Genomic DNA, 19,185 nt, shown 5'->3' with positions numbered 1-19,185 from the left:
AGGGGCACTACAGGTTCCACTGAATCTCCCAAGAGGCAAGGTGAACTCTGGGGGAGAGTCTGTCTTCCTAAAGTTCACACTTCCTCCCCTTCTGTGTCTTCATTGCCCCAAAATTTTGCAGGGCTTCTGTGCCAGTCTCCCTCCCCCTCTGCTTTTTGCTGGGTACTTGGATTGAACTTTCTTTGCAGGGCTGTCCCCTCCTCTTCCATGGTCGTCACTCTGTTCTTTCCTCTTATGCCAACACAGGGCCTTTCTCCCTCCCCACCTGTCTTCTCCGCCTCTCTTGTACCTTCATTGCCTCTACGGCTCCCATTGTGGGTACTCAGTTGCTCAGTCATGTCCCATTCATTGCAAACCCATGGACTGTAGCTCTCCAGGTTCCTCTGTTCATGGGATTCTCCAGGCAAGGATACTGAAGTGGGTTGCCATTCCCTTCTCCGAGGGATCTTCCGGACCCAGGGATGGGACCTGCATCTCTTGCATTGGCAGGCAGATTCTTTACCGGTGAGCCACCTGACAGCTCCCATTATTTTGTAATGGTTCTACCTTTCTCTTCTGAGTTTCCTCTGCCTCTTCCTCTTCCACTTCCCCTGCCTGAATCCTCAGCTGCAGCTGGGCAGGGCATCAGGGGCCCCACACTTGGGCTGCTGGGGCCAGGCTCCAAAGCACCTGACACCTGTCCCTTTCTTTTTTGTCTCTCTTCTGAGCTGCCACTCAGCCCCGATGATCCAGGGTGCTGGGTGTGGCTGGGGAGAATGGATCACTTGATTTCCACCCTGGCTGCAGTGTCCAAGAAAATGCTGGGTGCTCTGGCTTGACTGTTACCCTCGGAACACAGCTTCAGGTTATGGAGGACTCGGCAGGGGGAGGGAGTCACCTTGGCCCTTCCCTACTTGATTTCTCATGACTTGAATGGTTGTCTGGTTGTACCTGCTGTCTCTTTCTGCCACAGTCGTGCTCCCTGGGTTATTCTGCTCTTCATGGCTTATCCCTCCTGAGAAAGCCCAAGGCTGCCTACTAAGAGTGGGGAGCGAGAAGAGAAGATGCAGGCTTCTGTGTCCTCTGTCTGTGTCTACTCAGCAGATCTGATGACTGTGATGCTAGGAGGTACTGGGGGGTGTTACTGGCATATCCCTTCTCTTTCACAGTGAGGATGGTAGCTGTAAACTTCAAGGGGTTTTGGAGCATCCTTCACCTCCTTCAGCCAGCCTGCCATGTCTATCAATGTTTACAAATCTGGTATACTGTGGTCAGCACCTTCCAGCCTCAGTCTACCATCTTCTCCACAATGAACTTTAAAGAGATTAGGACTGTGAAGGTGTCAGGGTCATGACTGTGGGCACGGTCGTCTGCAGTATACTGGAGCGTTGTGGTACCAGTGAGTGTTGTGAGCAAACAGACTAGGAAAGAGACCACAGCCAGATGTGAGCCTTCTTTTCTCCAGAAGCTGCTCTGTGATTAGGACATTCACTTCAGGATAGAACAGACTCAGGCCATTCAGACAAAGCATGCCTGCTACTAATCTTATTCATTTATTCATTCCACAAGCAGGTACTGATTACCTGCACTATGCCAGGCACTTTGAAGTAAATAGAGTAGACCCAACTCCTTGCCCTTGTGGAGCTTGGAGTCTCCATAAAGATAGAAAAGGAAATAATAAACTCCTGTTCCAAATAGGCTGAGGTTTCTTTCATGGCTTTTGAATTCTGTACTATGACACATTCACTGCCCCCCCAACCCCGCCCCGCATCCCAAGAAAGCCCTAACTCTTGGTTTGCCGCTGGATGACTTTCACATATGGAGGCTCTTTTACCCTAGCGCTGCCACTCCATAAAAAGTTATCATGATAAAATGCACTAACAAACAATGAACCGGCGCTCAGATCTTAATCCTTAACTAGTTCTGCTGTTAGACAAGCTGTTTGACTGTGAGTCAGTCGTCATAACACTCAGTTTTCCTACCATGCAAGATGGCAATTGGGCAGGAGAATGTTTAACAGCCCTCTTACCTTGAAAATATTATGACCTCACCTAAGACATCATTTTCCCTACTTGGATCTGTTTCTTCCATACAGACATTTTAATGTTTTTTCTTGAGTAGACAGTTTCCTCATTGAGTCACAGCTGTGCTGTTCACCACTGTTTGGCCAGGCCCTGCCATGTGCCTAGCACATATGCATCATAGCTAATATTTATTTATTGGGATGACTCTGTAGCAGGCAGTGTGTGAAGACCTTGATGGAAATTATTTTATTTATTCTCCCAGCAATACTTGTAGATATTTTTTGTATATCCATGTCACACATAAGGAATTTAGGGTTTAAGAGAATGTGAGCAAACTAACAAGGTCACCCAGTCAGCGAGAGAGTCAGGGTTCAAACTCAGTTCTGTCTGACTGCAGAGCCTGTGTGTCTGTGTGTGTGCTCAGTCATGTCCAACTCTTCTGGAAACCATGGGCCATAGCTGGCCAGGCTCCTCTGTCCATGGGATTCTCCAGGCAAGAATACTGGAGTGTGTTGCCATTTCCTTCTCCAGGGGATCTTCCCAACCCAGGAATTGAACCCACGTCTCCCAAGTCTCTTGCATTGACAGGCAGATTCTTTACCACTGCGCCACCTGGGCTCTTATCTATCCTGCCACGATGTAAGTATATTTACTATGTACCTTTTGGATGGATGGATGAGTTCAGGGTTGACACTTAGCCAGTATTCACTGATGTGGCCAGAGGGCTGGTTTCTGGCTGGAATCTGTTCTAACTGGTGGATCAGTTGTCGAATAGTTTGCATTTCTTGCTTGGATAATGGATGGATGAGTAGATGGATGGTTGGATGGATACCCACGTAAAGAATTATCCAATAAAGAACTGTAGCAGGGCACTGCTGGCCTTAAAACATAGTCAGTCGTTAGGTGATGGATTTAGGTTTCATGGTGATAGTTTTGTCTGAGTGCTACTCTCTGGGCAGCCTGACGTTAGGGCCCTCCTTGGCATCTGCATTGGCCATCTCGTAACACCACTGGTTCCCACATCTGGAACGAATCCTCCAGTTCCCAGGCTCTTGCCATCTGTCCTCAGCTGGGACTTTCCACGAGAGGCTGAGCTGCCCGCCTCTCTCGCAAGTTCCAAAACTCAGCTGCCCGTTGTGCTGTTTGAGAAACATCTCCTGAAGCCTCTAGGTTGGTTGCGGCTGGGCTGTACACTTGAGGATGCCTCCCAGCTGGGTTTCCAAGCTGAAAAGAAAATAAATCTTCTGACAAGGGAATTTGGTTATTGCTGTTCAAATCTGGGATTCCAGACAATTCCCAGTGGAATGCTCATGGAAAGTACGGGGAAGAATCCGAGAGCCAAGACAGCAGCGGGACATTTATGGTATTGCTAGTTCGAAAGCTTTTTTAGCTGCTTGTTTTAAAGAGACACTCACCAGCTTGGTATGCCTCCAGTGGCTTCTTTTCTCCCCTTTATCCTCATTGATCTCCAGATAAATCCTCTCTCTCTTTTAACCCTTCCGTTTCCTCCTTTCTGAAATCGATATCTAGCCTTTCCTGGTTAAAAGGGAAGGCGAGGATAGTAATATTCTTGTAAGGTTCTTGTATGGTGGGTTTCTCACCATTTTGTTCTGCAAACACAGGGCCAAATGGAAGACACAGTGTGACAAATTAGGAAGCTGTTAAGAAGTAGAAAGTAATGCCTTTTCCTCTTACTTGCCTGTGATTAAAAAAAAAAAAAAAAAAAACAGACAGTGATAAATAGGGCAACCTGTTAAATAGTGATTCTAGAGAACTTGATAGGGGCAGGCAGGGCAGTTTGGGCCCAGGAGAGGAGGGGAGCCCAGAGGAAAAGGGCTTGCCTGCCGTCCTTGTCTGGCCTCCTCGTCTGGCCTCCTGACCCCCACTCCCCACTCCCTTGCAGGAGTCCTCCAGCAGCTTCTTGGAACTTCCCTGCTGCACCAGGAAGCAAACACAAGTATGTTTATTGAAAAGACAGAAAGATATTTTTTTCCCCTTCCTTCCGTCTAAGGTATTAAAAAAAATTTTTTTTTTTAAGCTTGAGGCTAGAGGAGCTGAAGTGTGACAATTACAGCAGGTAGACGAAAACGAAAAGTTCCATTCTTTAAAGGGGACATAATCCTTTCATGCGTCTGTGCTAAGTCCCTTCAGTCATGTCCAACTCTTTGCAGCCCCATGGACAGTAAACTGCCAGGCTCCTCTGTCCATGAAATTCTCCAGGCAAGAATATTAGAATGGGTTGCCATTTCCTTCTCCAGGGGATCTTTCCAACCCAGGGACTCAACCCAAGTCTCTAACATCTCCTGCATTGCAGGCGGATTCTTTACCATTAGTACCACCTGGGAAGTCCCCAAACCTTTCATGATACCTTGAAAAACTCATAGGACTGTGGTGCCCCCGAGAGTGGCTGGACAAGGCCAGTTTTGATTCTCTGAGCAGTGAAGGGCCTCATTGGACCTTCACGGTGTGAAGGAGAGATTCTTTCTAGTTTGTCTGCCCAGGGGTCACTTTTTTTTCCTAAATTCATGGGTGGTGGGTGGCAAGGAGGACAGCAGAGATACCTTATGGGCTGATGCCAGCCCTGTGACATATCAGCCTCAAATCACGATGTCCAGGGCCACCTAAGTGGTCACAAAGCATATATTTCAGATCTATGGGGCAGAATTGAAATCACTAAATGCCTTTACTTTATTAAATTCCTTTTCACATAACCATCTTGCATTTAGTTGACATGATCACCTCTAATCACAGGCTGAGATGATGCCATCTGCCTAGAGTCTCTGCCTTCCGTGGTGCCAATTTGTTCTTGTAAAATTCCTGTGGTTGATATTTAAAAATCAGAACCCAGGGCTCATTCATCACATTGAATCGGGTTATGGTGTATGATGTTGCAGGTTAATAAATAGCCGTAATAGCCACTCAGAGTTTTCTAGCGTCAGAACACCAGAAATAGTCCCTTAGCTCTCTCCTTCCTATGCTTGTGAATCTTCCAGAAATCTTACATTACGGCTCCTACTTGCGTGTGTTTAATAATTTAATTTAATGCCTTCCTATGGAAACGTTCTCTGGTTGCTCACCCTCTTTGGCGATTTTGCACTCTCAGCAGAGTGTTGGAGTGTCAGAGAGTCATGTGACATGCAGCACCCGGTTACAGCCAGGGAGTGAAAGGAGATGCTGTGTCTCTCTTAGTTACTGAGTGGAGCAACCAACAATTTTATATACTTTCAAGCTCTTCCCTGTCCCAGAGAAGAGACAAAAAATGGGAATTAAGTATAATCATAGTTAGCGTTTACACTATTGTAAGTAACAAAACGTGTTTGTTTAATCATGCAGCCCTCCTAGGTGTTATTAATCCTGTTTTATTGATTAGATTACCAGGGCTCAGATAGTTTTACTGAATACGGCGCCTGAAGAATCTGATGTGATTTCTGTTCCCAAAGTCACCACTTAGCCTTTTGGGGAGAAAACATGATGACAGAGTGTCACAGACTTGAAAGCAGAGGCAATGCTGACCTTTGGTGTCTGGGCGGCTGTGGGTGCGGGGACTTGGGGCAGCAAGGGCTCTAGGAATGCACTAGCCCGTTCATTGGTGCTGATCCTCCAGCAGGCTGGCTTCTGGCAGGAACAGGCGCCTGTCCTGATGGATAATCATTTTGGTTTTTCTCACCCGTTTCTCCTGCTCCTCCCTCTTTACTGTCCTGTGAGCTGAGGTTAAAGACCAGTATCTCTCTTGCCACTAGAAGAACAGCGCTAGCCACAGAGGACTCACCCGAGTCCACAACTTTCCTGGCATTTCATCAGGAGTTACCTCTTGGGATCAGGGCTCACTGCTCTTTCTGAGTTTCCAAGTGAAAAAGCACAGCAATAGAAAAGACTTGGGCTGGGACAAATGCAAGAGACTGGCCTCCCAGGGCTGCCTCTGTTAGATGAGTTCCCCTCTCCAAGACTCAAATTGCATAACACACCTACTGATGAGGGTTTCTTTTTAAATCTTTATCCCTAAATACTTCTGTGTATTTTTCTAAGAACAAGGGTATTCTCTTACATAATCACAGTATGATTATCAAAATCCAGAAAATTTTTTGAAATATATTAATTTCAGATGTACAGTAATTCAATATATGTATATATTGTGAAGTGATCATAATAATCTGAAAAGGGAAAGTGTTAATTGCTCAGTCATATCTGACTCTTTGTGACCCCATGGACTGTAACCCATCAGGCTCCTGTGTCCATGGGATTCTCCAGGCAAGAGTACTGGAGTGGGTTGCCATGCCCTCCTCCAGGGGATCTTCCTAACCCAGGAATCGAATCTAGGTCTCCTGCATTGCAGACACTCTTTACCACTGAGCCACCAGTGAAGCCCATAATAAATCTAGTTAAGATCTGTTACTACATGTAGTTTCTCTTGTGATGAGAACTTTTAAGATCTGCTCTCTTAGCAACTTTTGTTTTTCAAGGGTTTAAAAAAATTTTTTTTATTGAAATAGAGTTGATGAGTGTTTCCTATACGTATCAGAGGTAGTTTGCGTGTAGCACCTAGCACAGTGCCTGGCGAACAGTGACCACAAACTCACTGAGAGCTCTATTTCAGTTTTCACAGCTAGTGAATCGCCTGTTTAGGAGGGGCATCCTCCCTTTCAAGGGCGGAGAGGAGCATGGATGTGCTTGCTTGCTTCATTAAAGAAAGGGCCTGGGGTTCTGCCTGCATGTTCTGAGGCTATTTCCTGAAGTCACAATGGAAATGAGGTCTATTTTCTAACTCGGTGATTCCTGGGAACTTGGTCCTGCCCTGGGGCACTCCACCCCAGGGCCTTGACCATTCCCACACCGCAAGTGTACTTCTGTCTGAAACTACTTTCTTTCCTTGCCTGGATCTGTCATCTTTTTCTTCAACCGTCCCCACTCTCCTCCCCAGACCCAGCAGATCCTCCCTGTCCTCAGCCAAATGTCAGGGCTCCCCAGATGCCTGTGGTGTGCTATGACGTCACTGGCAGAGTTGAGGCAAGGACACAGAGAAGGATTTTCTTCTCAGTATCTCGACAAAGCAGTCGTGACTTCTAACAACGATGGCCAGCCACCAGCATTTTCTGTTGTGTTTCCCGCAAGCCTTCTTTGGGGGCCTTTATTTTCTAGTTTCAAATGCTTGAAGGCTCTCTGCTTTTCCAGCCTCGTGGGGTCCTGGGTAGCTACTTCAAAGAGCTCGAAGAGAAAAAACAGGCCACAACAGAACAGCCAGGATGCTTTTGGAAGGGAAATTTCCTTTTTGGGTTTGCTGTCTGCAAGAATTTCCGATGCAGGCAGACATTAATTCCTAGCTCCATGCTTCCTGATAAGGAAGCAACTTCAATAAATGCAGCTATTTATAGATGTCTTTTTTTTTTAAAAAGAAAAAAATATATAACCAGAGGTCTATTGACCTTTTCTTTCGCTTCGCATTTCATGCCGTGTGCTCCGTGTGCATTTAAGGCAGTTCCTCTGGCAAACGCTCCAACACAGTGGCTCTGGTCTTGCAAGGAATGGGGGAAAGGCTCTCACTTTCCTTGAAATTTTGAAGTAAACATCAGAAGCCTCTGGCTGTGGGTTGTCCTTACCTGGTGCTGTGGGTTATTTACCATGAGAGAGATAGAGAGATACCTGGCTCCATTCTACACCCAGTGTTGAATGCTTATGACAGATTAAGCTAGAGAGCCATCTAAAAAGCAGAGCCGATGGGAACCAGTCTGTTCTATGAATAGACTTGAACAACAGGAAGTAAGAAATGTTATTTCCATTTCTTCTGTGTCCCTTCTCCCATCTCCCCTTGGATCTTCCCCACTATCGGTACCACTGTGATCTTTCTCTTGGTGTTTTCGGGGGTTCTGCAGATTGACGGCTCCCTGTCCATCATCCTCACGTCTGTCTACCTAACACTTGCCGGCTGGTCTGATAAAGATTCAACGTCACGTTGGCTCAGATGTGCTCGGCCTAGGTTCCTCCCCACCTCCTCTATGTTATCACAAAGCATATTGATTGGGCCAAGTCTGTACAAATGTGAGCAAGTTTCCATCATCAAGTAACAGGTATTTTTTTTCCCCCATTTGCTTCATGCCTGAGTTCACAGTAGCTCAGACTCTTGGAGTTTCTTTCTTTCTTTGTTTTTGGCTGTGCTGGGTTTTTGTTGTGGTGTACGGGCTTCTCATCGCGGTGGCTTCTCTTGTTGCAGAGCATGGGCTCTAGGGGCACAGGCTTCAGTATCTTCTCGCACCAGGGATCAAATCTGTGTCTCCTGCATTGGCAGGCAGATTCTTGACTACTGAGCCACTAGGTAAGCCCCCGCTTGGAGTTTCTGACATGACTTTGTGTGGTTTATCTTTATGTATTTCCAGAGGTCAGTGTTACCAAGGACCATTGAGTGTTGCTGATTTCACTTGTTAGCATCAGAGGATTCTGGTTCGGTAACCTGAAGCATCCATGTGTGTTTTTTTTGGGGGGGGCAGGGGACTGATTTTTCTGGTCTCTTCTGAAGGAAGATAGGGTAGGATTTGAGAGATTTAAGCAATCCCTGTCCCTAACCACATGCTGACTGTAAATTCCCAAGAATAATTAGTCACCCCACCCCAATATTTACTGCTCCCAGCTTGGGTAGCTGGACTGAACCCCATTCTTCTGAAATTAGTCCTTGTTTCCTCTAGATCATGAACAGTTGTTGTTCAGTCACTAAGTTGTGTCTGACTGTTTGCGACCCTATGGACTGCAGCACATCAGACTTTCCTGTCCTTCACTATATCCTGGCGTTTGCTCAAATCCATTGAGTTGGTGATGCCATCCAACCATCTCATCCTCTGCCGCCCCTTCTCCTTTTGCCTTCAGTCTTCCCCAGCATCAGAATCTTTTCCAATGAGTCGGCTCTTTGCATCAGCTGGCCACAGTATTGGAGCCTCAGCTTCAGTCCTTTCAAGATCATGCGTAGAAGTAGCCTCAAATGGGGCACTAAGATTTCAATCCTAGAAATGCAGACCACATGTGTGGATCCTGGATGAAGAGCTCTGGGTATGTGGTGGGTACAGATAGGATGCCTGTGAGGAAAATCCTCACCCATGCAGGGCTGTGCAGAGAACATGTTGTTTGATCAGTTTCTGCTGGGGCTGGATTCTCTGGGCTGGAGTAGGAGCTTTCACTATAATGGTTCACTTCAAACAAGAAGGGGAAGGTTTGCAAGGGGATAGATAACAGTCACTTTTTAAAACAAAAGATACCTAGGTAAGTGTTGGCGAACAGCATGCTCTTAAAAAATATTAGAGGGCTATCGGGTAATTATGTAGCTCTACTTGGCACCCCACTCCAGTACTCTTGCCTAGAAAATCCCATGGACGGAGGAGCCTGGTAGGCTGCAGTCCATGGGGTCGCTAAGAGTCGGACATGACTGAGCGACTTCACTTTCATGCATTGGAGAAGGAAGTGGCAACCCACTCCAGCGTTCTTGCCTGGAGAATCCCAGGGATGGGGGAGCCTGGTGGGCTGCTGTCTATGGGGTCGCACAGAGTCGGACATGACTGAAGTGACTTAGCAGCAACTTTATTTTATTTCATTTGTTTATTTGGCTGTGTTGGGTCTTGGTTGTGGCACTCAAGATCTTCATCGTGTCACGGGGGCTTCTCTAGTTGTGTGCTCTCTCTGGAGCACGTGGGTTCAGTAGTTGTGGCACTTGGACTTTTCAGTGACCCCCTGGCCTATGGCATCTTAGTTCCCTGACCAGAGATCGAACCTGTGTCCCCTGCATTGGAAGGTGGATTCTTAACCACTGGACCCCAGGGAAGTCCCTGTAGCTCCACTTTAGAAGTAACAGGGTTAGGGTTTACCCATTTGTTTTCCAAGAGTGGCTTACCTTTGCAAATCAGTTTCTTTTTTTGTCATCACCCCCCACCTTACAGTTTATAAACGCTTTGGTTTTCCTAGGAGCCGTTCTGAGGTCGACTGTGTATGAGATACCACCTTAGGGAATCTGTTGCAATAGAGTGTGGAATGAGAAATCGTTGTCACTACAGCTTACTGAACACTTTCTCAATGCCAGAAACTTTATGTATATTATTTTAAATAATCACTAATACTGCATGGTAGATGTTTGTCTGGTTTGTGTCTGAGTGGTGCATCACTTGCTAGAGTTCACACAGAGAAAGTGGAGGAGCCACAATTTGAATCCAGATCTAATTCCAAAACCCAGGCTTGTATTCACTTCACCATGTTGCTTCATAAAAATACTAGGAACTGTTGAAAATCATTTCCCTCTAGCTGTTGGTTAGAAAGAGAAAATGCAGACTTACAGGTTGATTTTATTTTTTCTAATTTAGGCAAAACTTATATATTTTTGCCAACAAGAAATGCCAAAGGAATAAAATCAGAGACAGACACTAAATCATCTTTTGAACTTAGAAGAAGATACACTTTCAAATTCAAGCCTCTTTGTAGACTGGTATCTGTAACTTATTTTCAGGTGTCGATAAAGGCTGGAGTGTTAAAAACAAAATGAAGTGAAAAGAGGTTCCTGTTGTTCACAATTTTCCATCTTTTTAAAAGTGATAATCTGCCTCACAGATTATTATTCAACAGTAGAAATGTTGATGGGCTTACGAATGAAAACATTTCACTTCCTAATGCTTTTCGTTAATCTCACACGCTTCTTCAGAAAAGTTGTCTGGCCTGTTGATGTCTTGGGTTTTACCCTCATGACCTGCATTCCAGGAAGCTCTATTGCAGAGTCACAGAGCCGTGGACGCCCTTGACAGGGGTCAGCCCTCCCAGCGTTGGCCCAGTGTGGTCAGTAGTAGGTGGGGTCGTCTTTAACACTTCAGTCTTCCTCCCAGGGTCATCATTTCCTCACCCTGTGTATGTAACGTCCCTGGGTTCTTCCCAGCTTAACCACTTTTTTTTTGTTCTTTAATTCCAGAAGAGAAATACAAGGCGTATCAGCAGTGGCACATTATCTATAAAATGCTCATGATTATTCACTTGATTTCATGTGCTCAACATCACATTTTAGTGCAGATGGTGGTATTTTAATGACGCAGGAAATTGTCTTCGGCTTTGGCTGTGATGGTTTTGTGAGGATGTTCTCCTGCAAAGAAATTTGGAAATTCAACTCCCTGACGCCAAAGGGTGCTTCCCCACGCTGCCCATGCTGAGATCAGTTGATGCTTTTGTGGGTTGGGAACCCGAGCCAGTTCGTGGGCTTTGCAGGTCTCCTGAAGGCTGCCTCAGCCACTTGCATCTTCCCTTGGTTCCCAGGACCTCAGAGTAGAACTACAGGCCCACTCCCCTGTCCTCCAAGCACCCCCCACCCCGACCCCGTTCCGGCCTGAGAATCGGCTGTGAGCCTGGCTCTTGGCCCAGTGCATTACGCACAGGTGTGACTTCTGGTAATTACCTCCTTGACCCCAATTGCATGATTTGTGGGAATCCCCTCAGCAGCTAGGGGCACGTCTGCCTTTCCTGTAACCTGTACAAATGATGGACTCGCTGTGCTCCCTCTCTCGGTGGCGTCCATTGGGTTTCAGGCTTTCCAGATTGGCCACGCTCCCCTTCTTCTGCTGGTCCCACTGCACATGCACGATTAATTCCACATTAATAGTGGGAGTGGGGAAGCCCAGTTGGCCAGGGAATGGAGGCTTTCAGCTTCTCCAGTGAAAGCTTTCATGCTGAGCTTTAATGTATATTTCCATTCGCACAGCTCAGCAGAGAGAATCCGTGACACTTAGACCATCCCCTGAGTATGAAAGCTCACACCCAAGAAGCTATTTCTAAATGGAACCCCTGTACCAGTTACTCGAATCCTCTGCTCATTGCCACAGGCTGTGAAAAGGGGGTGTAGGATGAGGGAGAAAAGAATCAGCCGTGCTGATTCGTGAACAAAGCTGACGAGGGGTTTTATTTTGCTTCCTTCAGTAGCTCTCGAGTCACCAACATTGAGAGCTCTTTGCAGGGAAACAAATATGAGCCGATGATCTGGTGCCAGCCCTCTTGGGGACATGAAACGACTCTTTCTCCTCACGAGCCTGACTTGAGGAAGCAACCGTGTGGCCAGGCAGGTTTGCAAACCTGTTATTCTGATGACGAGCTGGAGGGTTCATCTGTCTTGGACGTATTTTCCTGGTAGATGACAACCAAGGGGAAGGAGGATAAATTGCTTCTCTTTCTTTTTTCACTCTGATTCCTTACACAGTGCTGTTCTCACAGCTCTGAACTCTCACACTTACTCTTTTCACTTCTCCTGTGAAGTGGCCGTGAGGTTGGCTCACGAAATCCCCACCCGGACAGACAGCAAGCTTATGTTCCCCTGTTTGCAGTTCCGCCCCGTGTGGTGGGGGCCACTTGCTGATCTTACAGTCTGGCTGTGATTCAATGGTTCACCCAGATATTTGGGGTTTACTTTTAGGAACACGAAACTAGAAATTCCCTGAGAGAGAGACACCCCACTTGAGAGTCATGGGTTAATCTTCCTCGTGTTCTCTGATGGTGCTGAGAGGAACTTCAGAGACCCACAGAAATCTGAACAGGTGTGAGTGTTTGGACTTTATAAAAGAAGAATTTTTTTTTTATCTTTTGATTCCTTATTAAAGAAGAATTTCACTTCAGATAAATCCAAATGAGTGTGCATGTATGTTTGAGTGTGTATATATGTTTGAGTGTGTATATAGGGGAGGATGGGGGGCTTCCCAGGTGGCGCTGGTGGTAAAGAACTTGCCCGCCAATGCAGGAGACATAAGAGACACAGGTTCAATCCCTGGGTTGGGAAGATCCCCTGGAGACAGGCATGGCAACCCACTCCAGTATTCTTGCCTGGAGAATCTCATAGACAGAGGAGCCTGACAGGCTACAGTCTATTGAGTTACAAAGAGTTGGACATGACTGAAGCAACTTAACATGCACACACTAAGGGGTGGGGGAGTTTGGTTGGGAACTGTCTCAAAGCTAATACTCCAGACATCTGCTTCTTGGAGCTTCCGTGATGACTCCTACCACTCAGAGGGATCCAGGGAATGAAGTTGAACAAGTACAACTGGGCATTGTCGCGTTGGCATTGTACATTCAGCTGGGTAGCCATCTCTCATCTGCTGCTCCTTTGTTTGCTGAAGGAGTATTGAGATTCAGAAAGAGGCTGCCTTCTGCACTTGTATTGTCCAGACAGCACTACTCTGACTCCAGAACTGAGGGCTTATCATTGTCTGTGAACAGGGCCCATGTTATGCTTTAGAAAGTGTGATCACCAGCTGCCGTGGGATAAGAGTGCCTCGAACTTGAGTATCTCCCAAGATGAACTCCTGTGGTGCCTGAAATTCTTCTAAGATATATTCCTTTGGATCAAGCATTTTTTCCACCTAGCTCCACTTTTTTTTTTTTTTAATTTATTTGGCTACTTTGGGTCTCAGTTGTATCATGTGAGATCTTTCATTGCAGCATACAGACTCTCTAGCTATGGACCATGGGCTTAGTTGTTCCCTGGCATGTGGGATCTTAGTTCCCTGACCAGGGATCAAACCCAAGTCCCCTGCATTGCAAGGTGTATTCCTAACCACTGGACTACCAGGGAAGTCCCAACCTAGCTCCACTTTTAAAAGTGAATAATTGTGATAGCACATGATACATTGGATTGAGGTAGTTGATACCTGACATCCTTGATGTCTTAATGAAAATTAGTTTAACAAATCTCTTGAATCTTTTAAATTAGACAATCCATGGTTAGATCCATGGTCAGCACAGAAGGTCAAAGTGAGGGATCTGAGTTGGAAATAAACCCCATGATTTTGCTGGGGGCTGGCTTTCCCCATGGAGGAGACTAAATAAGATTAGATGGAAAATCCAGATCCCTAGATTTAGACAAAACATTGTGAACCTGGATCTGTGAGACCAAGATGAATCATCTGATGCTTCTTATGTCTAGCTGTTGGTCTCAAGACGTTGCCTGAATCTTTATTAGCTGAACAATGTTGGACCTCTCTAGTTCACTGTCAGCCTGAGAAGGTGTAAGTCATCTGCATTTTCTTGAGAGGAGTAGTGAACTTGGAGATGTAAGTCTAGATCCTTAAGCCTTTCAACCGTTCTTACCAGAGTGTCTCTGAGACTCTGGAATGACTAAATCATTGATTGCATATGTATAAGGGAGCTGTTAATCCAAGGCTCAAGTTGAAGGGGCCAGGAACACCTTGGCTTGTGTGGAAATTGAAGCAACTGGCCGAGCTGGGTGGCTTCTACAAGGAGTGGGCATTTGGCTTTGGGAGAAAGAGTCTTCAGAGTGTTCCATATGGAGCAGTAACTTCATTTATTGAGTGCTTACGGTAGGCACTTTTCACATGTATTATATTATTTAATCCTCACAACAGACCTATGAACTGAGTTTTATTGCCCTCACTTTACTGATGAAAGGTCAGGTTTAAAGAGGTTACGGAACTTGGCCGAAGTTACAGAGCTGGTAGGTGGCCTAGCAGGTCAGACCCTTCTCTTTACACCTCTCCTCTCGGTCTGAGCCAAAGACTGAGTCCCTAGACCATTCTCTTAAAGAACTTGAAAAATGGTGTTGGATCCCCCTCTGTGATCCAACTGTGGTTAAAACCTCATAAATTTTAGAAAAACAGAATAACTCGCTAAACTAGAATCGTAAATTCACTCCTCAGAAAACATGCACCACAACCTCAAACCTCAGGGTTAATATATTCAGATTTCAGTGGGCTATAGGAGTCTTGCTAGTCCCTTAAATATCTCTCTGTTTCCTGGTAAATAATATCCCTTACCGATTCCTGGCACATGAATAGCGTAACCAGATCAGATCCTATGACTCTGCCATTCAAGTTCAGTCTGAAGTACAGAGTGAAAATCCAGGATTGCCTTAGTTCCTCCTCTGTCCCTGTCTCTCTTTGTCCTGTCTCTTGTGATACAGTTTGAAGTTCATTATCACTCCCTCGTTTTGTTCTTTAGGTCTCTGTGTCGTTTTCCTTTTCACAACTTTTTTCTTTTAATGAAATAATTTGAAATGGAAAATTAAAAACTTAACTGTGAGTCTGGCAGTTTTCTGCTAATGCCTCTGTACTAAGAAGCTTCATAAAATATTATATATTATTCTTCACTTCAGCCCAGCTGCTCTGGGTGCTTACCCACTGAGTCATTCACAGTATGTCTGAGAGATTAATTTTTATAAGGCTGTGGTTTGGGATCTTTTCTCCCCTTCCATGTTTTACTTTAAGTCCTCACCGGGAAAGTTTGTGTAGGAAAAAAAAAAACCTACCACCCTTGATAAAAGGTCATTTGTCAATATACGTGCTTTAGGAACTGTAATTGGCTGTTTTATTTTTGTGTACCCTCTTGGTTTGAAATACTGCCATCTTTCTACCAGAAGTCTAAAATGTGTGTGGGCTTGAGGACAAGAATGGGTGCTTTGTATTGAAGTCTGTTGTGTGAAGTAGGTACATCTTCATAGATGATTTTCTTTTTTTTTTTTTTTGAGTTTGCGCTTTTTGGAAGAAGTGGATTAAATACATAGTACATCAAATTCTACTTTAAATAATCCTGTGCAAACAGTGCAAACTCCGTTCCCTTTTCAGATTATCCCCTTCCATTGATTCACATCAAAATTGTGCATGTGCAGAGTTTAAAAAATTAAATAATTCAGTAAAGCTTACGGTGAAAAATAATCAGAGATGCCTATTTCTTGATGAGAGTCACAGACACGATTCCCTCTTGGAGAACTAAAGCTCCGGGTGTGACACAGGGTGGTGGGGTTACAGGGCTCAGGAGAAGGAGGAAGATGGGGTGCCAGGGTTCATTTCAGTGGGGTCCCCACCCCCTGGGGGAGAGCCACACTGTTTATTCCAGCAGCCCAGCCGCCGCCGCCAGCCAGCCAGGGGTGTTTTCAGGACTCAGCTGCCAAATTTCTTGAAGCAGCTCTGCTCAAAGGCATATGCTGGGCTCACTTCTGAGGGAAATTTCCTTTTTGGGGAAGTTGAAGCAAAGGAATTTCCTGTGTGGGCAGACAGAGCTTCCTGACTTGAAGGCTTCTTGGAAGGGAAACAGTTTCATAATGAAATGACAAATTAAAGACATACCAGCCGGGTTCACTTCAAAACAGCTATTGAGAGCGCAGGCAAAGCCCTATTATACTCCCTCACAGAACAAAAATAAATCCCATCCTGACAGGTTTCTGTATGCTGGATTATATCCGTCCCCCCACACCTTCCCTCACAGCCCTCAGCATCTCCCTTCCTCCCGCCCCCGCCATTAGTCTCTATCTTTAACAGGCTCTGAGCAGCCAGCCGGGAGGCTGGGAGCATCGCTAGCCGCCTTTCTTTGTGGCTTCACCCAATCCTGACCAACACGGAGGCCTTATAGGTTCTGTGAGAGCCCCAGACTGCCAAGAAATGACCCCTTTCCTTCCTGCTTTGACACAAAGCGATAATTGAAAGTGTCTTCAACCATGGGGTTTAAAAAAAAAAAAAACCATTTCCTCAGGCTGGCCTTTACAATCTTGTAGGCAGTAAATGTAAGTGTTCTGGTCCTTGGAGCTGGGTTTCAAGTCTGGTTTGTTGAAGAAAATTAGGGTCTGTGTTGGGCAGATGATGTTCTTATAACCTGAACTTATAATTTTATGTATATGTATATATATATGTTTATGTATAATTTTATGTAGTCAGCCAGCATTTTTTTTTAATTGACTTGAATATGCCTTATGCATTAAGTTTCTTCTTTGGTGGAACAGACTAGGAAAAGGAACAATGGCAGTATTATCTGAAGTCATTATTAATTGGTGGCCCAGAGGTTAAAGTATCTGCCTGCAATGCGGGAGACCCGGGTTCAATCCCTGGGTTGGGAAGATCCCCTGGAGAAGGAAATGGCAACCCACTCCAGTATTCTTGCCTGGAGAATCCCATGGAGAGAGGAGCCTGGTAGGCTACAGTCCACAGGGTCGACACAACTGAGCTACTTCACTTCACTTCTTCACTTTAATTAAGTAGAAAAAGTACAGATTTTGGAATCAGATGTCAAGCACCAGCTCTAACAAGAGACAGCAGTTGGGATGAGTCCATTTAACTTCCTGGCTTCAGTTTCCTTATCTCTGAAGTGGGTACAGCAACACCCGTTTCACCTTGTTGTGAAGAAATTGAATTAGTCGCTCAGTTGTGTCCGACTCTTTGAGACCCCATGGAGCCCACCAGGCTCCTCTGTCCATGGAATTCTCCAGACAAGAATACTGGAGTGGGTTGCCATGCCCTTCTCCAGGGTATCTTCCCGACCTGGGGATCAAACCCCCGTCTCCCACGTTGCAGGCAGATTCTTTACCATCTGAGCCACCAAGGAAGCCCGTTGTGAAGAAATGAGGAATTGTGATTTCAAAAACACTTCATACATTTATCTGAAGCTTTGGCCAAATATTAATAGCACTTATTCTTTAGTCACTATTGGGATCTTCAGGGATTGAAATACAATATTGGGTTGAAACAGCAGAACTGTAGAATTTGTAGGTCAGTTTGGCAGATGTTTATTAGAGGTTTTCTGTGTGTGCAGCATGCTTGGGCTCTGTGGGGAGGAATCAACAAAGTGTGAAGTGTAGAGAGGTCATGTGGTGTAGCAGAAAGAATCTTGAACTTGGGATCAGGAGGCCAAGGTTCAATCCTGGCTGCCACCCAGTGCTCGGTGGCTCAGGGTGAGCTGTTTAACCTTTATGAGACTCCATTGCTCATCTCTAAACTTAGGGGAACTCAAACTCTATGACTTTAATAAGTTCTGTCTGCTCTGACATTGTCTGATCAATTTTAAAAGGCCCCTGCCTTTTGCTGATAGGATTTATTCTGGAGAGGAAGGAAGAAATACTCCCTGTATAACTGATGAAGAAACTTGCTCAAGAAGCTAGATAATTAGTGTATATGATGTAAACAAAAAAAACCTGGGGCATACCAGATATGTCAGCAATAGCGATTCGTTTGTGTGTATGTAGGTAGGGGGGCAGTGTTTCTGAGTGAATAATGACTTGAAAATGACTAGGGTTGTGGGTTGAAGGTGGCTGTTTCCTTAAGAGAACGTGTCCCAGGATTTTGGTTTACCTTCTCCCAGCTGCTCTGGGGGATACTCGGCTTGTTTCCAAATGGTTGTTTGTTTAAGCCGTTCCCGTTGTGGATATCCTTGTCCAAAGAGGCTTCCAGGATAGAGGGTGTGATGCTGACCGGTCCTGCCAATTAGGTTTTATGATGTGCTGATGTGTATTCATTTTAGGGCTGCCACGTTATTCTTCCTCTCATCTTACATTTGTATGAGTGAAGAACTATTACTGATTTTGCCTCAAAACAGTCTTTTCAGTACCTATTTTTTTTTTAACTTTTTATTTTCTTTTGGGAGTATAGCCAATTCACAATGTTGTGATAGTTTCAGGTGGACAGCAAAGGAACTCAGCCACACACATACATGTATCCTCATGTATGTCGGTATCCTATCACACATACATGTATTCTCCCCTAAACTCTCCTCCCATCCAGGCTGCCACATAACACTGAGCAGAGTTCCCTGTGCTCTACAGTAGGTCCTTGCTGGTTATCCATTTTAAATACAGTGGTATGTACATGTGCATTCCAAACTCCCTGACCATCCCTTGTCTACATCCTTCCCCTCTGGCAATCATAGGTTTGTCCTCTAAGTCTGGGAATGTGTTTCTAGTTTGTAAATAAATTCATTTGTATGATTTCTTTTTCGATTCTGCATATAAGGGATGTAGTAGGAAATTTCTCCTTCTCTGTCTGAATTTTACACATTATGACAATCTCTAGGTTCCATACATGTCGCTACGAATGGCATTCATTCTTTTTCGTGACTGAGTAATATTCCATCGCACGTATGTACCACATTTTTTTTTTATCCTTTCCTCTGTCAGGGGAAACTTGGGTTACTTCCATGTCTTGGCTTTTGTAAACAGTGCTGCAGTGAGCGTTGGGGTCAGCACTCATTTTTTATTTGACAAAACCAAAGTGCTAGAAAAACTAGATACCATGTAGAAGATGACAGTTGTAAAATGGTGACAAGTTGAGCCTTGAGTCAAAAGAGCTGATGTTTACTGAGTGTGTGCTGTGTGTTACTGGAGCTTTAGTAAATCATCTCCTTCCTGTTATTCTGCCAACGAGCCTGAGAGGTAGGTGATAATATGTTCATTTTATAGATTCAGAAACTAGGG

General features: G+C 45.2%; 1 protein-coding gene across 8 annotated transcripts in view; it reads left to right on the top strand.

Moving 5' to 3' along the window:
• Window positions 1–19,185, top strand: part of ETV6 (ETS variant transcription factor 6) — a 289,306-nt gene that overhangs the window by 123,152 nt on the left and 146,969 nt on the right. The gene's annotated exons all lie outside the window — the stretch shown is intronic.

This window comes from Bos grunniens, chromosome 5 (genome assembly GCF_055505025.1).
Source record: "Bos grunniens cultivar Pamir isolate PY7600 chromosome 5, Bosgru_T2T1.0, whole genome shotgun sequence".
NCBI classification, from domain to species: domain Eukaryota; kingdom Metazoa; phylum Chordata; class Mammalia; order Artiodactyla; family Bovidae; genus Bos; species Bos grunniens.
Note: the sequence above shows the minus strand (reverse complement) of the source record. Positions and strands in the feature narration are given on the sequence as shown.